Source organism: Callorhinus ursinus, unplaced genomic scaffold, assembly GCF_003265705.2.
Source record: "Callorhinus ursinus isolate GAN/ISIS: 27379988/994484 unplaced genomic scaffold, GSC_fseal_2.0 scaffold527, whole genome shotgun sequence".
Lineage (NCBI taxonomy): Eukaryota > Metazoa > Chordata > Mammalia > Carnivora > Otariidae > Callorhinus > Callorhinus ursinus.
In genome coordinates this window covers 9,540-23,081 of record NW_027397582.1, presented here as the reverse complement: position 1 = coordinate 23,081, position 13,542 = coordinate 9,540, and the positions used below count along the sequence as shown (strand labels likewise).

General features: G+C 39.3%; 1 long non-coding RNA gene across 1 annotated transcript; it reads right to left on the bottom strand.

Annotated features, from left to right (window-relative positions):
- Positions 1-3,783: 3,783 nt before the first annotated feature.
- On the bottom strand, positions 3,784-12,457 carry LOC112818356 (uncharacterized). Its single transcript, XR_003206568.2, has 3 exons — positions 12,375-12,457; positions 4,052-4,099; positions 3,784-3,942 (listed from the first exon to the last, which is right to left on the bottom strand). It is a non-coding gene; the product is annotated as an uncharacterized lncRNA (long non-coding RNA).
- Positions 12,458-13,542: the final 1,085 nt, after the last annotated feature.

The window sequence follows — 13,542 nt, the reverse complement described above, 5'->3', positions numbered from 1 at the left end:
GCAAAAAAAAAAAAAACAAAAAAGAAAAGAAACATAATATATACTTATATATATGGATACAGATATAAGCAAACGTATCAAAATGTTAACAACTGGTGAATCCAGGCAAAGGGTATGCAAGTATTCACTGTACTGCTCTTCCAATTATATGTTTGAACAAACACTTAAGAATATAAATGGCCATTAATATGAAAAGGTACTCAACATCAATATTCATCAGAGAATTTAAATTAAAACTACAATGAGAACACATAATGACCAGTGAACAGCAAAAATCAAAAGGACTGGGGCACCTGGGTGGCTCAGTCATTAAGCATCTGCCTTCCGCTCAGGTCATGATCCCAGGGTCCTGGGATCGAGCCCCACATCGGGCTCCCTGCTCCACGGGATGCCTGCTGCTCCCTCTCCCACTGCCCCCCGCTTGTCCTCCCTCTCTCACTGTGTCTCTGTCAAATAAATAAAACCTTAAAAAAAAAAATTCAAAAGGACTGATAAAACCAAGTGTGGGCAAGGACACAGAGCAACATAAACACTCATACATTATTGGTGGGAACAGAATATGGCACAACCATGTAGGACAACTGTTTGGCAGCTTCTTATAAACATGCATCTATTTGTGCCAGGAGTTGACAAAATACCACCCACCCACAGGCTAAATCCAATCTAAAGACAGTTTTGGTTTGGGGGGGGTTGTTTTGATTTTTTTATAGCCCCCCAGAATGGTTTTTACATTTCTAAAGGGTCAGAAGAAGAAAAAGAACATGCAAAGGAGACCATACAAAGGAGACCTGCAAAGTCTAAACTATATTTACTCTCCAGACAAACAGATTGACTGTCCCAACAGGAAAAGGCTGCTTTGCCTCTCATTTACCCTATGACCCAGCAATTCCACTCCTAGGTATTTATCTAGGAGAAATGAAAGTATATGTTTACACAAAGACTTGTACTCGTTTGTTTATAGAAGTCTTGCTCCCAATAGCTAAAAAATGGTGGATGTGTCTAATAAGCTTATCCTAAAATTAACACGGAAGAGCCAAGAAAAGACAATACTGAAGACAATTTTGAAGAACAGGAGAAAGGGGACCAATGGAAAAACTGCATAATCATCTGTAAAAGCCAATTTTTTTCCATTACACATTGTCTGCAAGGTAGTTGGTTTTCTTTGTGTGACTTATCACACAATATTTGTAGTAACTGTTAGCCTTTTTCCCCTGCTTAAATGTTAAAAAAAAAGTTGTGGGGGCATCTGGGTGTCTCAGTCATCAAGCGTCTGCCTTCGGCTCAGGTCATGGTCCCAGGGTCCTTGGATGGAGCCCTGCATCCGGCTTCCTGCTCAGCGGGATGCCTGCTTCTCCTTCTCCCACTCCCCCTGCTTTTGTACTCCCTCTCTCGCTGTCTGTCAAAAAATAAAATCTTAAAAATAAATAATGTATTATAATATCTGGTAGACTTATTTCCTTTCTACTTTCAGCAAAAAGTGACTAAAAGTCTTTAAAATATGAAACTACCATCTCTGCTTTAGAAGGATATGAAAGACCATCTTAAAACTTAGACCATCTCTTTTGAAACTAGTTTTTTCAAAGCCTGGAAAGGGACAGTCTAGCTCTAGATCAGAATGTTACAGGTGAGAGAGTCTGTGTTCTGTGAACAGAGGTCTCGGTACTTAGATTCACCACAAGAAGATTTACATGAGGACCTGCATTCTAATGAAGACAGCTTGAAAGTAGCAAGTGCAAAGCACTTTATTAAAGCAGAAAGTACAATCTCAAGGTGGGAGAGCAGGCAAGCTCCCAGAGGTCTACTTGGCCTCTGGGTTGTTTTGGGATTGGATGTTACTGGGTCTCTCTGGGCTGGGAGGAGCTGTGATGGACAGTGGGGTGGTCTCTAACCTAAGGGGCTTCCAATCATTTAGGAAACTCCTCCCACAGGTTGGAAAGAGGAGTTTTTGACCCTACAAGGTTAGTATCTGTCAAGGCAGCCTTTCTCCAAGGGGCGGGGGGGGGGGGCCTCTCCCCACAACGCAAATGCATCATGAGTCTAGTCGTTACCCTGGGGCAGAGGTGGAAGAGAAGAGCACCAAGTTCTGCACCTGTGGCTCTTTCGTCTGTCAACCACAAGGTCTTGGAAGCCACAAGGTCAGGATGTTGTGCTCCTGGACTTTTAATGTGTAGCTTATTTATCCCCATCCTTGCCTCCAGCTCATGTCTCTATCATTCCCTTTGAAGGACTTGGGACTCTGTCTCAGGGCACTCCTTCCACTGGTCCTAGCTTCTACCTAACAAGAATACAAAGCTAGAGATTTAAGAATGGGAAAGGTAGTCATGCTATCGGGGGCTAGAATACCAACACTGAAATATAAACATGAAAAAAAAAATCACAATATAAATAATTTTGGACAATCCATGCCAACAGTCATCTTCATGAGAACACAGAATAGAGAACTACCTGTATTTTGATATGAGAAAAATAAGTGAAAGGTTACTATCAGACTTGATGTAAAAACGGTGAATGTCCACAATTCAAACCTTTTTCTCTCTCAATTTATCCATGAATGAAAACACCTCACGAGCTAACACAATCAAAATGAACACAAGACAAAAAAGAGGGTTGGTTTTGTTGTTGTTGTTGTTTTTAAGATTTTTTTAAGTAATCTTTCCACCCAACATAGGACTCAATCTCACAAACCCAAGATCAAGAGTCGCACACTCCAACAGAGCCAGCCAGGCATCCCAAGAAGAAGGAATTTTAAATCTATTACTAGCCTGATGGTGACACAAACTTTTTTCTAAAGGAGTTTGCTGTTGATAACTGCCTTAATTTAATGATCAAGAAAGAGATTAAAGTAACAGTTTTCTCAGTATTTCATGAATATCTTGTAAGGAATATAAACTACTATTGAAGTTATCAGTTAAAACAAATTATTAGTAAAGAGGCCAGAAACCAATATTAAACAAAAAAAACTATATACACAAAATAAGTTTATTTAATTGCTTGATTTAATTGCTTTTAAGTAAACAACTATTTTAAATGCATCTGTCAAATAAACAAGATAAGTACCTAACCTTTATTTTCAGGAAATTAGAGAAGCTTCCAATGGTTCTCTTCTTTTTTTAAAGAAGGAAGACAGTCACAATAAAGCTAAATGAACATAGTTCTAGATAAAACAAGAAATCACAAATATTGAAAATCCTCTGTATTGTATTACTATACAATAAAAGCTGACATTACCAATAGGTACTGTTACCAAAAGTAGTATGCAAGAATGAAAAACACTAACTTAAAGTACAACTACTTATATTTCATCCCCCAAAGTTCCAAAAATTTACATTATTTTCTCATGGCATTTTTTTCTACTCCTTCATCGTTTACTACTGTTAAAAATGCCTGCTGTGGTTAAAAATCCCCAATAAAATAATGTATCATTCACTGCTTTATACTACTCCTTGTGTTCATGTCCAATTAGTATTAGCCTATCCTTCTTTTATCAAACTTTCAGCTGAACACGAAGCATTTATGAAGGTTAAACAATTAACTGGAATTCAGCTGTGGGAAAATGTGCTCTCATAAGGCAGCACGGTATAAACATCTCATCAATCTGTGAATGGAACTTCCTCAAGCTTTGCTCAAATCTACTTTGTAGTCAGCAACCAGTCCAGCAATTTTTAAACTCTAGATTTTTAAAACCTTGGGAAAAAGTTTAGACACATATTAAAGACATCATGATGCTTCCATTTTGCTTAATACAGGAGTGAATAATTAGATTTTTTTTGTAACTGTGTATATCCTTTCCAGGCCGGGGTGGGTGGGGGGAAGAACTTACTTTGTTTAACTACAAATAAGGTCCTGTTTCAAATAAAGCAAAAATATACTTACGGAACTAGCATCAACATCACTATGGATGGCAACCGTCTTAATGCCCATCTTCTTGCAAGTTTTAATAACCTATTTTAAAATACATAAACATTATCTATTAACAAGGATTTGGATTTAAAGGGATTTAATAATAAAATTCACAAAGTAAAATGGAAAATAAGATTAAAATTCTACTCACCCTACATGCAATTTCTCCTCTATTAGCAATAAGAATTTTATCGAAAGTCTAAAAAGAGAAAAAACACACATAAGAAATTGTTACTCTCACTTTGAAAAACAAGCTTTCCCACAACACTGGACATGATCCTAAAAAACATTACTTCCTACAGTAATATTAAATATTATACATATGTTCATCTACAACCAGGTTGCTACTAAACTTATCTGGTAGGATCTGGCCCTATAACTACTCTGTAAAAGCATCAACTGATTAGGTTCGGTAAATCATAAGTGGACTATATAAATTCTCTTGCCAAAAGATAATCTTCAAATGATATTTCTGAATGCTAAAAAAATTTAAATAGAATTGCTTGACCACTTACTCAAAAATTTATATTCTAAATTCAGGGAAATTCTCAATGTCATGAGTTGTTTACCGAAGGAAAGTTTGATGTAATTTTTACACCATCTTTGTTGGGCATTAAATGATATTTTCAGTAACTCAGAATAGAAACTAATTATGCTTATACCCAAAGATTCCCAGACCAAGCAGGTTATGCTAGTTGAATACAATGTTAAGTTTGAATAACCATATTTTGAAGCAGCTGAGGCCTCATAATAGAGTAGTTCCATTCTGTGTGAAGCTCTTAGAGACCTCAATTCTAAGCCCAGCTTTGCCACTAACAATAACCTATCTGACTTGAAGCAAATCAATCTCTGTAGGTCTTTACTCCCACATATAAACTGGTAACATTCTAAGGGGAAACTATTTAATAAGGTTCTCTTACTATTCTAAAATTGTACAGGCTAATCCTGTTAAAGAAACACACAATTACAAGTAATTTGGATACATTTTAATACACAATTATTTCTGGGTTAGTAAATTGTTATAAGTTAAATAGAACTATAGAAAAAGTTTTAGTTACATTTCCAAAAGAAAGTTAAAGCTATATATGATCTTAAAAGTCCTCTAATATAACTGAAAGCAATATTTTAACCCAACAGGGAGTCACAATCTCAGCATTGGAAAAGGCTTTCAAAGTCTTGGTTTAACCTTCATGTCACACATGCCTTATTCCACCAAACTGAGACAAGCCTCTGCCTTAAAAATTGGTAAATTCCTAATCTGATAGAATCCTGAATCATTCAGAGTCTTGAGCAGATGGACCCTTAAAATACCCTAATCTCACCTCAAGCCTGAGACTGCAAAATCATCTGCCATTCGATACCCACATGGTCATGGTAAATCCCTGCTGAACAGTAAGAATATACAAGAATTTACAGAATATACAAAGAAAAAAAGTACACTTCTTTGAACCACATCTTAAAATGTACATTTTTATAAGTATTAAACAGATGACATCTGATAAAAACAGCACAGTGAAGTTATACATGCAGCAACTGTTACAGCAAATACAACAAATTATATAACATTACAAGGATTAAGAATTCCATCTTAATTTTTATCTGAGTGGCAGAATATAGTTAAGAGCCAGTCTGGAACTAAAGTGCCCAGGTTGGAATCCCAACACTACCATGTGTTCTTGTGTGAGCAAACGACCCTTTTTTTTTTCTCCTCCCTTCCAAGTTTTTACTGAATTCAAGTTAGTTAACACAGAGTGTCGTATTGGTTTCAGGAGGAGAATGCAGTGATTCATCACTTACATCTAACAGCCAGTGTTCATCACAAAAGGGCAAGCCACCCCTCTTGACCGTCATTTCTTAGTATGTAAGAGTAAGAGTGGCACCTGCCAAAAGAGGCTGAGAGAGCAGGAATCAACACCCTTCAAGTTTAGAGTAGTGCCCAGCGTACAGTATATTCTCAAGAGGTGTTCGCTACAGCTGTTCTTCACTCCTCTGGGCCACACACCACACTGTTTTTGACAAATCTAGGAGTGTGAACCTACCGAACAGGGAAAAATCTGTATCAAAACGAGTATCTGCACCTAACGCGTCTTCTCTGTGCAGGGCTTGTGACAGTTAATTTTTCACACAACCGGACGGGGCCACAGGGTGCCCAGATGAAACGTTATTTCTGGGTGTGTCTGTGAGGGTGTCTCCAGATGAGACTAACATGTGTATCAGTGGACTCAGCCCTGTACACTGCCCTCCCCAACGTGGGTGAGCATTATCCCATCCATGGAGGGCCCGAGAGATAAAAAGTAGAGGAAGGGAGTGTTTGTTCTGCTTTCCTGGTTGAGCTGGGTTATGGGTCTTCTCCTTCCTGGGACTTACTGACACCATTGGTTCCCAGGTCCTCAGGCCTTTGGACCTGGACTAGAATTACGCCGCCAGCTCTCCTGTGTCTCTGGCTTGCAGGGCGCAGATCATGGGACTTGGCCTCAATTGTGAGCCAGCAGATCTCCATATTATCTCCTACTGGTTCTACTTCTCTGAAGAACCCTGACTAATACAGGACTATTAATACCAATTAGTACACAAGCTAAATAAAGCTGACCATATCAATTAACTTTCCATACATAAGATATTCTTATGTATATTTATTTAAATATACATATATGATTCAGGGTTTAAAAGGTACCAAAGGTGATATACTATAGAGACACCCAGGTCTTTGCTCCAAAGGTAACTGCTATTACCAGTTTCCTGTATATTCTTTCAGATAAGCTATGATTATAAAAGAATATATATACAAATAAATTTATACCAATTTTAAAATTCCCTCCATATCAAAAATTACAGGGAAACATCAAGTGCATTTGACAACTTGAATGTACAATTTGGTGCCATCACAACAAAATGTGGTTAAGTGCTATAATACAACTACAGCCAAGAGGCTGTGGTCAGTGCAGAGAAGGAAGAGTGAACAGCATGTGCAAAGGCAGGGGCATTGAAAGCACAGGGCAACACTGAAAAACAAGTAATTTTTTTAAAGATACAGCTGGGGAGGGGGGAGTGGGAGGGAGAGAGACAATCCCAAGCAAACTCCCCTGACACGGAGCCCAATGCAGGGCTCGATCCCAAGACCCATGAGATCGTGACCTGAACCGATATCAAGAGTCAGAAGCTTAACAGACTGAGCGACCCAGGCACCCCAATGAGTAGTTTTTAATATAGCTGAAGCACAAAATACGTGCAGGGGAGTTGTAGCAAACAAAGCTAGGGTAAAAAAAAAAAAAAAAAAAGATTATGAAAGGACTTATATGCCATTTAAGGAATTGGACTTTATCCTGTATGTGGAGAGTCACATGTAAGGCACTCTAAAGGTATTCTAAGGGAAACAAAACAACCTTTAAATCAAGAACCTAAATCCTGAAGACAGAAGGGCGCTCAGGTACCATGAGAGATAAAGAAGGACTTTTGCAGCAGTGGTTCTATAACTGTGCTAATGAGGTCACCCATGGTAAGAAACACAATGGATATTTCCTGAGGATTTTTTTTTTTTAAGTTATCTCCTCTTAATTCCATTCTCTATCCCTCCTTCCTTCTGTCCACATACTTGTATCTTCATAGCTAGGGTCTAAAACCACCAAGGACCCTTCACTCCATTCAGAGCCTGAGAGAAAGGCTGAGCTGGCCCGTTCCCCCGGGTACTTGAAGGAATGACCACAGAACTCCACACAGTCCCTTACCAACACTTCCTTTTTTTTTTTTTTTCAAGATTTTATTTATTTATTTGAGAGAGAGAGAGAGACAGCGAGAGAGGGAACATAAGCAGGGGGAGTGGGAGAGGAAGAAGCAGGCTTCCCGCTGAGCAGGGAGCATGATGCGGGGCTCGATCCCAGGACCCGGGCATCATGACCTGAGCCGGAGGCAGACACTTAACGACTGAGCCACCCAGGCGCCCCCCTTACCAACACTTCTGACAAGGAGTCTACCACAATGGGTAAATCTACTGCCTCAGGAGAAGCCCAGGCTTGAATTTATAACCCACTTACACTTACTATCTGTGCATTTTGAGCCTGTTTCCAAATGTACAAAACCGAGCTGTTAAGACTACTATTAAGCAGGGGCACCTGTGTGGCTCAGTCGGTTAAGTGTCTGACTCTTCTCAGCTCAGGTCTTGATCTCAGGGTTGTGAGTTCAAGCCCCACATTGGGCTCTACACCAGGCATGGAGCCTACTTAAAAAAAAAAAAAAAAGACTAATATTAAGCATTAAGCAGCTGACATTTAGGACACATGCTTTCTACATGCCAGGTACCAGGACACATCCCTTCTGTGCACTCTCTCATTTCATCCTCACAAGAGTCCTAGGAGGTCAGTTGAGAATATTCCCAATTTACAAATGAGAAAACTAAGGCTTGATGAGGCCAACATCTGCTTAAGTCACTTAACAAAGTTCACAGGGGTAAAGCCAGAGCTCACACCCAGATATTCATGTCAAAACACACCAGGATGTAACATGATCAATGGTACAAGCTTTAAACACTGTATTAATAATTATAATTTATAAACAAATTAAGATCACATTTGTCATGCCAGGCATGCCGTAGTACTATCCTGGCTCACCCTAACTTAAGGCCTACTACAACCTCCTGGTCTTTTTCTAAGCAGATCACTATTAAATCTTCCCTATTCTTATGAACATACCTGAAACAAGTTGACATGTTAAGACTCAAATTGAAAAAATAGTATTTTTAGTAATTAAATTTTACCTGATTTCGACTGGGTATGAGTCGCTGATAAAATGTGGAGTGAAAAAAGGAGTCAAAGGCAAGTTCAGATGACAATCAATTTATTTAACAAATAAAGATCAGATCTACCTGCATTTAAAACAGGAACAATAAAGGAGAACAAAGAGTACCGTATTTAATGAATGGTCATAAGCAAGAATTCCTAGAAGTAGAAAGGCCCTCTACATGAGGGCAAGCCTTCAGTTTGGTCTGAAAGTCCAACACCAGTAACCACCACTAGGTGCCAAAAAGTATCATAGACTTTGTCAAGACTGAGCACACTACACAGTTTCTCCACAATTACCTCAGAAAAAGGTACAGCAAAGGAGATGGCAAATGATGTGGGGAACAAAGGCAAAAGAAACATAGAAAAAAATTTAACTTCCTTACAACTTATGGCCCACTGACAAGTGCTTGGGACAGGCAGAGTGACCTTCCTCCAGGAATTCAACTGCCTCAATATCAGTACTTTGCTAGAAGCAAAAGGCAACCTTAGCTTGACATCACCCCACCCCCAGTATCCTGTAAGTCTTCTTTAGTATAAAAAAAAAAAAAAAAATCCCTTTGAAAATTTCCTTTATCTCTACCTCCCACCCCAAGATGTATGTTAGCAATCATCCTCCAAACATGTGGCCCACTGATATCCACCTGAAGGGTCTCATGACTAAGGTTTTACTAGACTATAGTATATGACGCTCAAGGTCCTAGAAACCTAGCTTCCAAATTCCTTAGACACTTCTGCTATCCCTAAGCCCCTCCCAACTTGAAAGTATATAATCAGTTCCTCCTCGCAACCCCAGTGTACCTCTTTCTGCCCACGGGTCCAGTCCCCCTGCTTTCATAAAACCATTTTTGCACGTCTCAAGAATTCTTTCTTGACCATTCGCTCCCAGACCCCAACATCTCACATCGGCAAAGATAGCAGGCAGATCTGATTTCAGACATTTACAACAAAACGTGTACCTTAGTAGATTCCAAGGAGAGGGGAGGAGCTCTTTAAATTTCCTAAACCGATAGTTATATATACACTTATTTTTAGTAATTATCAATGGCCACCAACGTGAGGGGTGAATCAGCTATTATTGTAAGCTCACTATGAGGTTATGGCAAAAACAAGTCTCAAACCAAACTCCACCACACATACATTTATGAACAAAAATAAAAAGGATCTTAAGTGGGGCACCTGGGTGGCTCAGTTCTCTAAGCATCTGCCTTCGACTCCAGTTGTGATCCCAGAGTCTTGGGATCCAGCCCCACATTGGGCTCCCTGCTCCGCAGGGAGTCTGCTTCTCCCTCTGCCCCTCACCCCACTCTTGTGTTCTCTCTCTCAAAAAATAAAATCTTTAAAAAAAAAAAAAAAAGGCATTAAAAAGGATCTTAAAATTTGCTGGATAAGCTCAGGGAAGGCTCAACTTCCTTCACTCTGTAATGCTCCAACAGACTGCATGAAAGTTTCACCTGAGGCAAATACATCAATATTCTGATTTGGCTAGCCATACTGTCAGACTCAAGCTATGGAGAACCCCCAGACAAGCAGCTAAACACAGGACATCATTTAGGGATCAAGCATAGGTTCTATCTTAAAGGTAAAGAATGGAAAGCCAACTAGACTATTACATTCTGCTACTTCAGCAGCTAAGAACTGGTATTAATACCCAGAACACGTATCTTGCCTTTCATCAATGACAGCCCATTTCTAACACCTATTATACTAATGAGGAAGGCTACCAGAGTTAACAGGGAGAAAGATAGCTGAACCCTTTGTAGTATACCATACCGCCCCCACACTGGAATATGACCTCTAGTACAAGTACTAGCTAACCACCCCTAGAGTGTTTCTAGTTAGGACAGCTCACTACCTCTAAATTGGAACTCAGCATATGTGTCCAGAAATGCACAGACATACATGCATCCCAAGGCATACTGTCTATGCTGAAGTTTTCATATTAAACCATGGATTTCAGGGCACATGTGTGGCTCAGTCAGTCAAGCATCCAACTCTTGGTTTCAGCTCAGGTCACGATCTCATGGGTCATGGGACAGAGCCCCACGTCCGGCTCCATGTTCAGCAGGGAGTCAACTTGAGATTCTCTCCCTCTACCCCTCCCCCTAGTCACTCTAATAAATCTTTAAAAAATTAAAAAACATAAATTTCATAACAGGGAATTAATCACAGCTAATTCATTTGGACCAGTGCTGTCCAATAAAGTAACCACTAGCCACAAAAGGTTACTGAGCTCTTCAAATGTGGCTAATCAAATCAAGTGCCAGAAGTGTAAACTATACACTAGATTTAGAAGGTTGAATGTAAAGTATCTCACTGATACTTTTTATATTGATTATCTATTGAAATAATACTTTAGAGAGTTAAAACATACTATTAAAATTTTTTAATGTGACTATTAGAAAATTTAAAATGATATGCCCTGCAATTGTGTCCACATTATATTGCTATTGAACTATGATGACCCTTTCTTCAAGCCTCCAGAATTTTTTAAGATTTTATTTATTTGTCAGAGAGAGAGAGAGAGAGAGAGAGAGAGCGAGAGAGAGCGAGAGCACAAGCAGGGGGAGTGGGAGAGGGAGCAGCAGGTTCCCTGCTGAGCAGGGAGCCGGATGCAGGGCTCGATCCCAGGACCCTGGGATCATGACTGAGCCACCCAGGTGCCCCAAGCCTCCAGATTCTTTTTTTTTTTTTTTAAAGATTTTATTTATTTATTTATGAGAGACAGAGAGAGAGAGAGAGAGAGAAGCAGAGGGAGAAGCAGCCTCCCAAGGAGCAGGGAGCCTGATGCGGGACTCGATTCCAGGACCCTGGGATCATGACCTGAGCCGAAGGCAGACGCTTAACCATCTGAGCCACCCAGGCGCCCTTAAGCCTCCAGATTCTTTTGAGTAGTTTTATATACTTCAAGAGATTATTTAGAAGATACCTTCGCTACTTCATTCTCAAACAATCATTCACCAGTTCTACCTTCATGATATTCAACTTGAACCATCTACTAACCAAAACTCCCTCCTGCCCTCTTTGAGGCCTTCACTGTCACAAATTATGTTTTATCTCCACAATCACCACTTCAAAAATTATCAATTTCAATAGATAATCAATATAAAAAGTATCAGTGAGATATTTTAAATTCAAACCTTCTAAATCTAGTGTAGATTTTCAAACCCCGTTCTCATATTATAAACTTCAACCATTGACCTGTATCAGGATTTTCATTGGAATTCCCTTGTCCCTTGGGGCGCCTGGGTGGCTCAGCCGTTAAGGGTCTGCCTTCGGCTCAGGTCATGATCCCAGAGTCCTCGGATCGAGCCCCGCATCGGGCTCCCTGCTCAGCAAGAGGCCTGCCTCTCCCTCTCCCACTCCCCCTGCTTGTGTTCCCTCTCTCGCTGTCTCTGTCAAATAAAATCTTTAAAAAGTTTAATCAAAATCTCTCAAATGCCCAGAATTTAAGAATGTTACATTATTCTGCTGAAAACAAGGTAAACACTATAAATTTATTCAATTTTTGGTATAGATACCAAAATTTAAGGCTCTGGTTGTGGCCCACAATGAGAAAAAGAAAGACTGAACACCTATAAAACCTATGATGTTAGAGCAATAATTATACATTAATACATGTAATCTGTCCAGTGAACACAGCATGGAGGTAAGAGAGTAGAACCATTATAACTTCGCTATTCAAAGTATGTAAGTACTTACTTTTTCGTTAGAATCATATCCTGCTGAACAGAGACTACGGGACACCATGAAGTGCTGTCTTGGGTAGTGTGGAACACGCTACAAAAAAAAAAAAAAAGTGATATAAATTACAGATACTTGATGGGCTTTAAAAATATTTTTTTAAGGTAATTCTTCCAGTATGCTTCTACCTAAAATATTTTATCAATATATGGAGTTCTAAGCCACATGCCATAACTGTAGAAGATAAATCATTAACTACAGTCCTATCCCTTGGGCACACAAGAGAAACCTAAAGGCATCAGAAGGATCTGTAGAAAAGTAAAGTAAGAAAAAAAAAAAAGAAAAGAGTCAATGGGTCAATCTTAATTACAGAGAACTGCTGGTTACCACAGGGGAGGGGAATTAAAGAGTGCACTTATGATGAGCACTGGGTGATGCATGGAACTGTTGAATCACTATACCGTACACCTGAAACTAATATAACACTGTTAACTGGAATTTAAAAAAAGGTCAATGGGTTAAATAAAATTTGAAGAAAGGTTTGATTATGCAGACTGACATGGCAGGATCATAAGGTCACATACCACACAGAACTTTATACAACATAAAACAAGAGTCTTGGTCTTTCAGGAGCTTCCATTTTAACAGGGACTGGAAAATAGTATTTTTCGTTTGATGTCTTAAACATGATTTTTTTCTGGTACAGTGAAAAGGTAATAGTAATAATCAATTTCACCTCTAATCCATTATTATAAATGTGGAAAAAATATATCTTAAGGCTTTAAAACATGAAGAATCGTCACTAATAAAATTTATAGTCAAAGGTTTAAGAAAAACAATTTACCCAGTAGTCACTGACAAAGCTAGACCCCCCCCCAAAAAAAAGAAAAGAAAAGAAGGTGGTGGAGAGTGAAAAACAACTAGTACTACCCCTTAGAACTTTCTAAGAGGACAACGCAATTAAGCAAATGTTTTTATAGCAACATTTTTCAATAAACTCAGATTCATATAATTTGTAAAGCATCAAGTCCCAAATTACAAAATGTAATCTTAATACAAAAGTGAAGGTTACAGGGGTGTCTGGGTGGCTCAGCTGGTGAAGCAGCTGCCTTCGGCTCAGGTCATGATCCCAGGGTTCTGGGATGGAGCCCCACATTGGGCTCCCTGCTCAGGGGGGGAGTCTGCT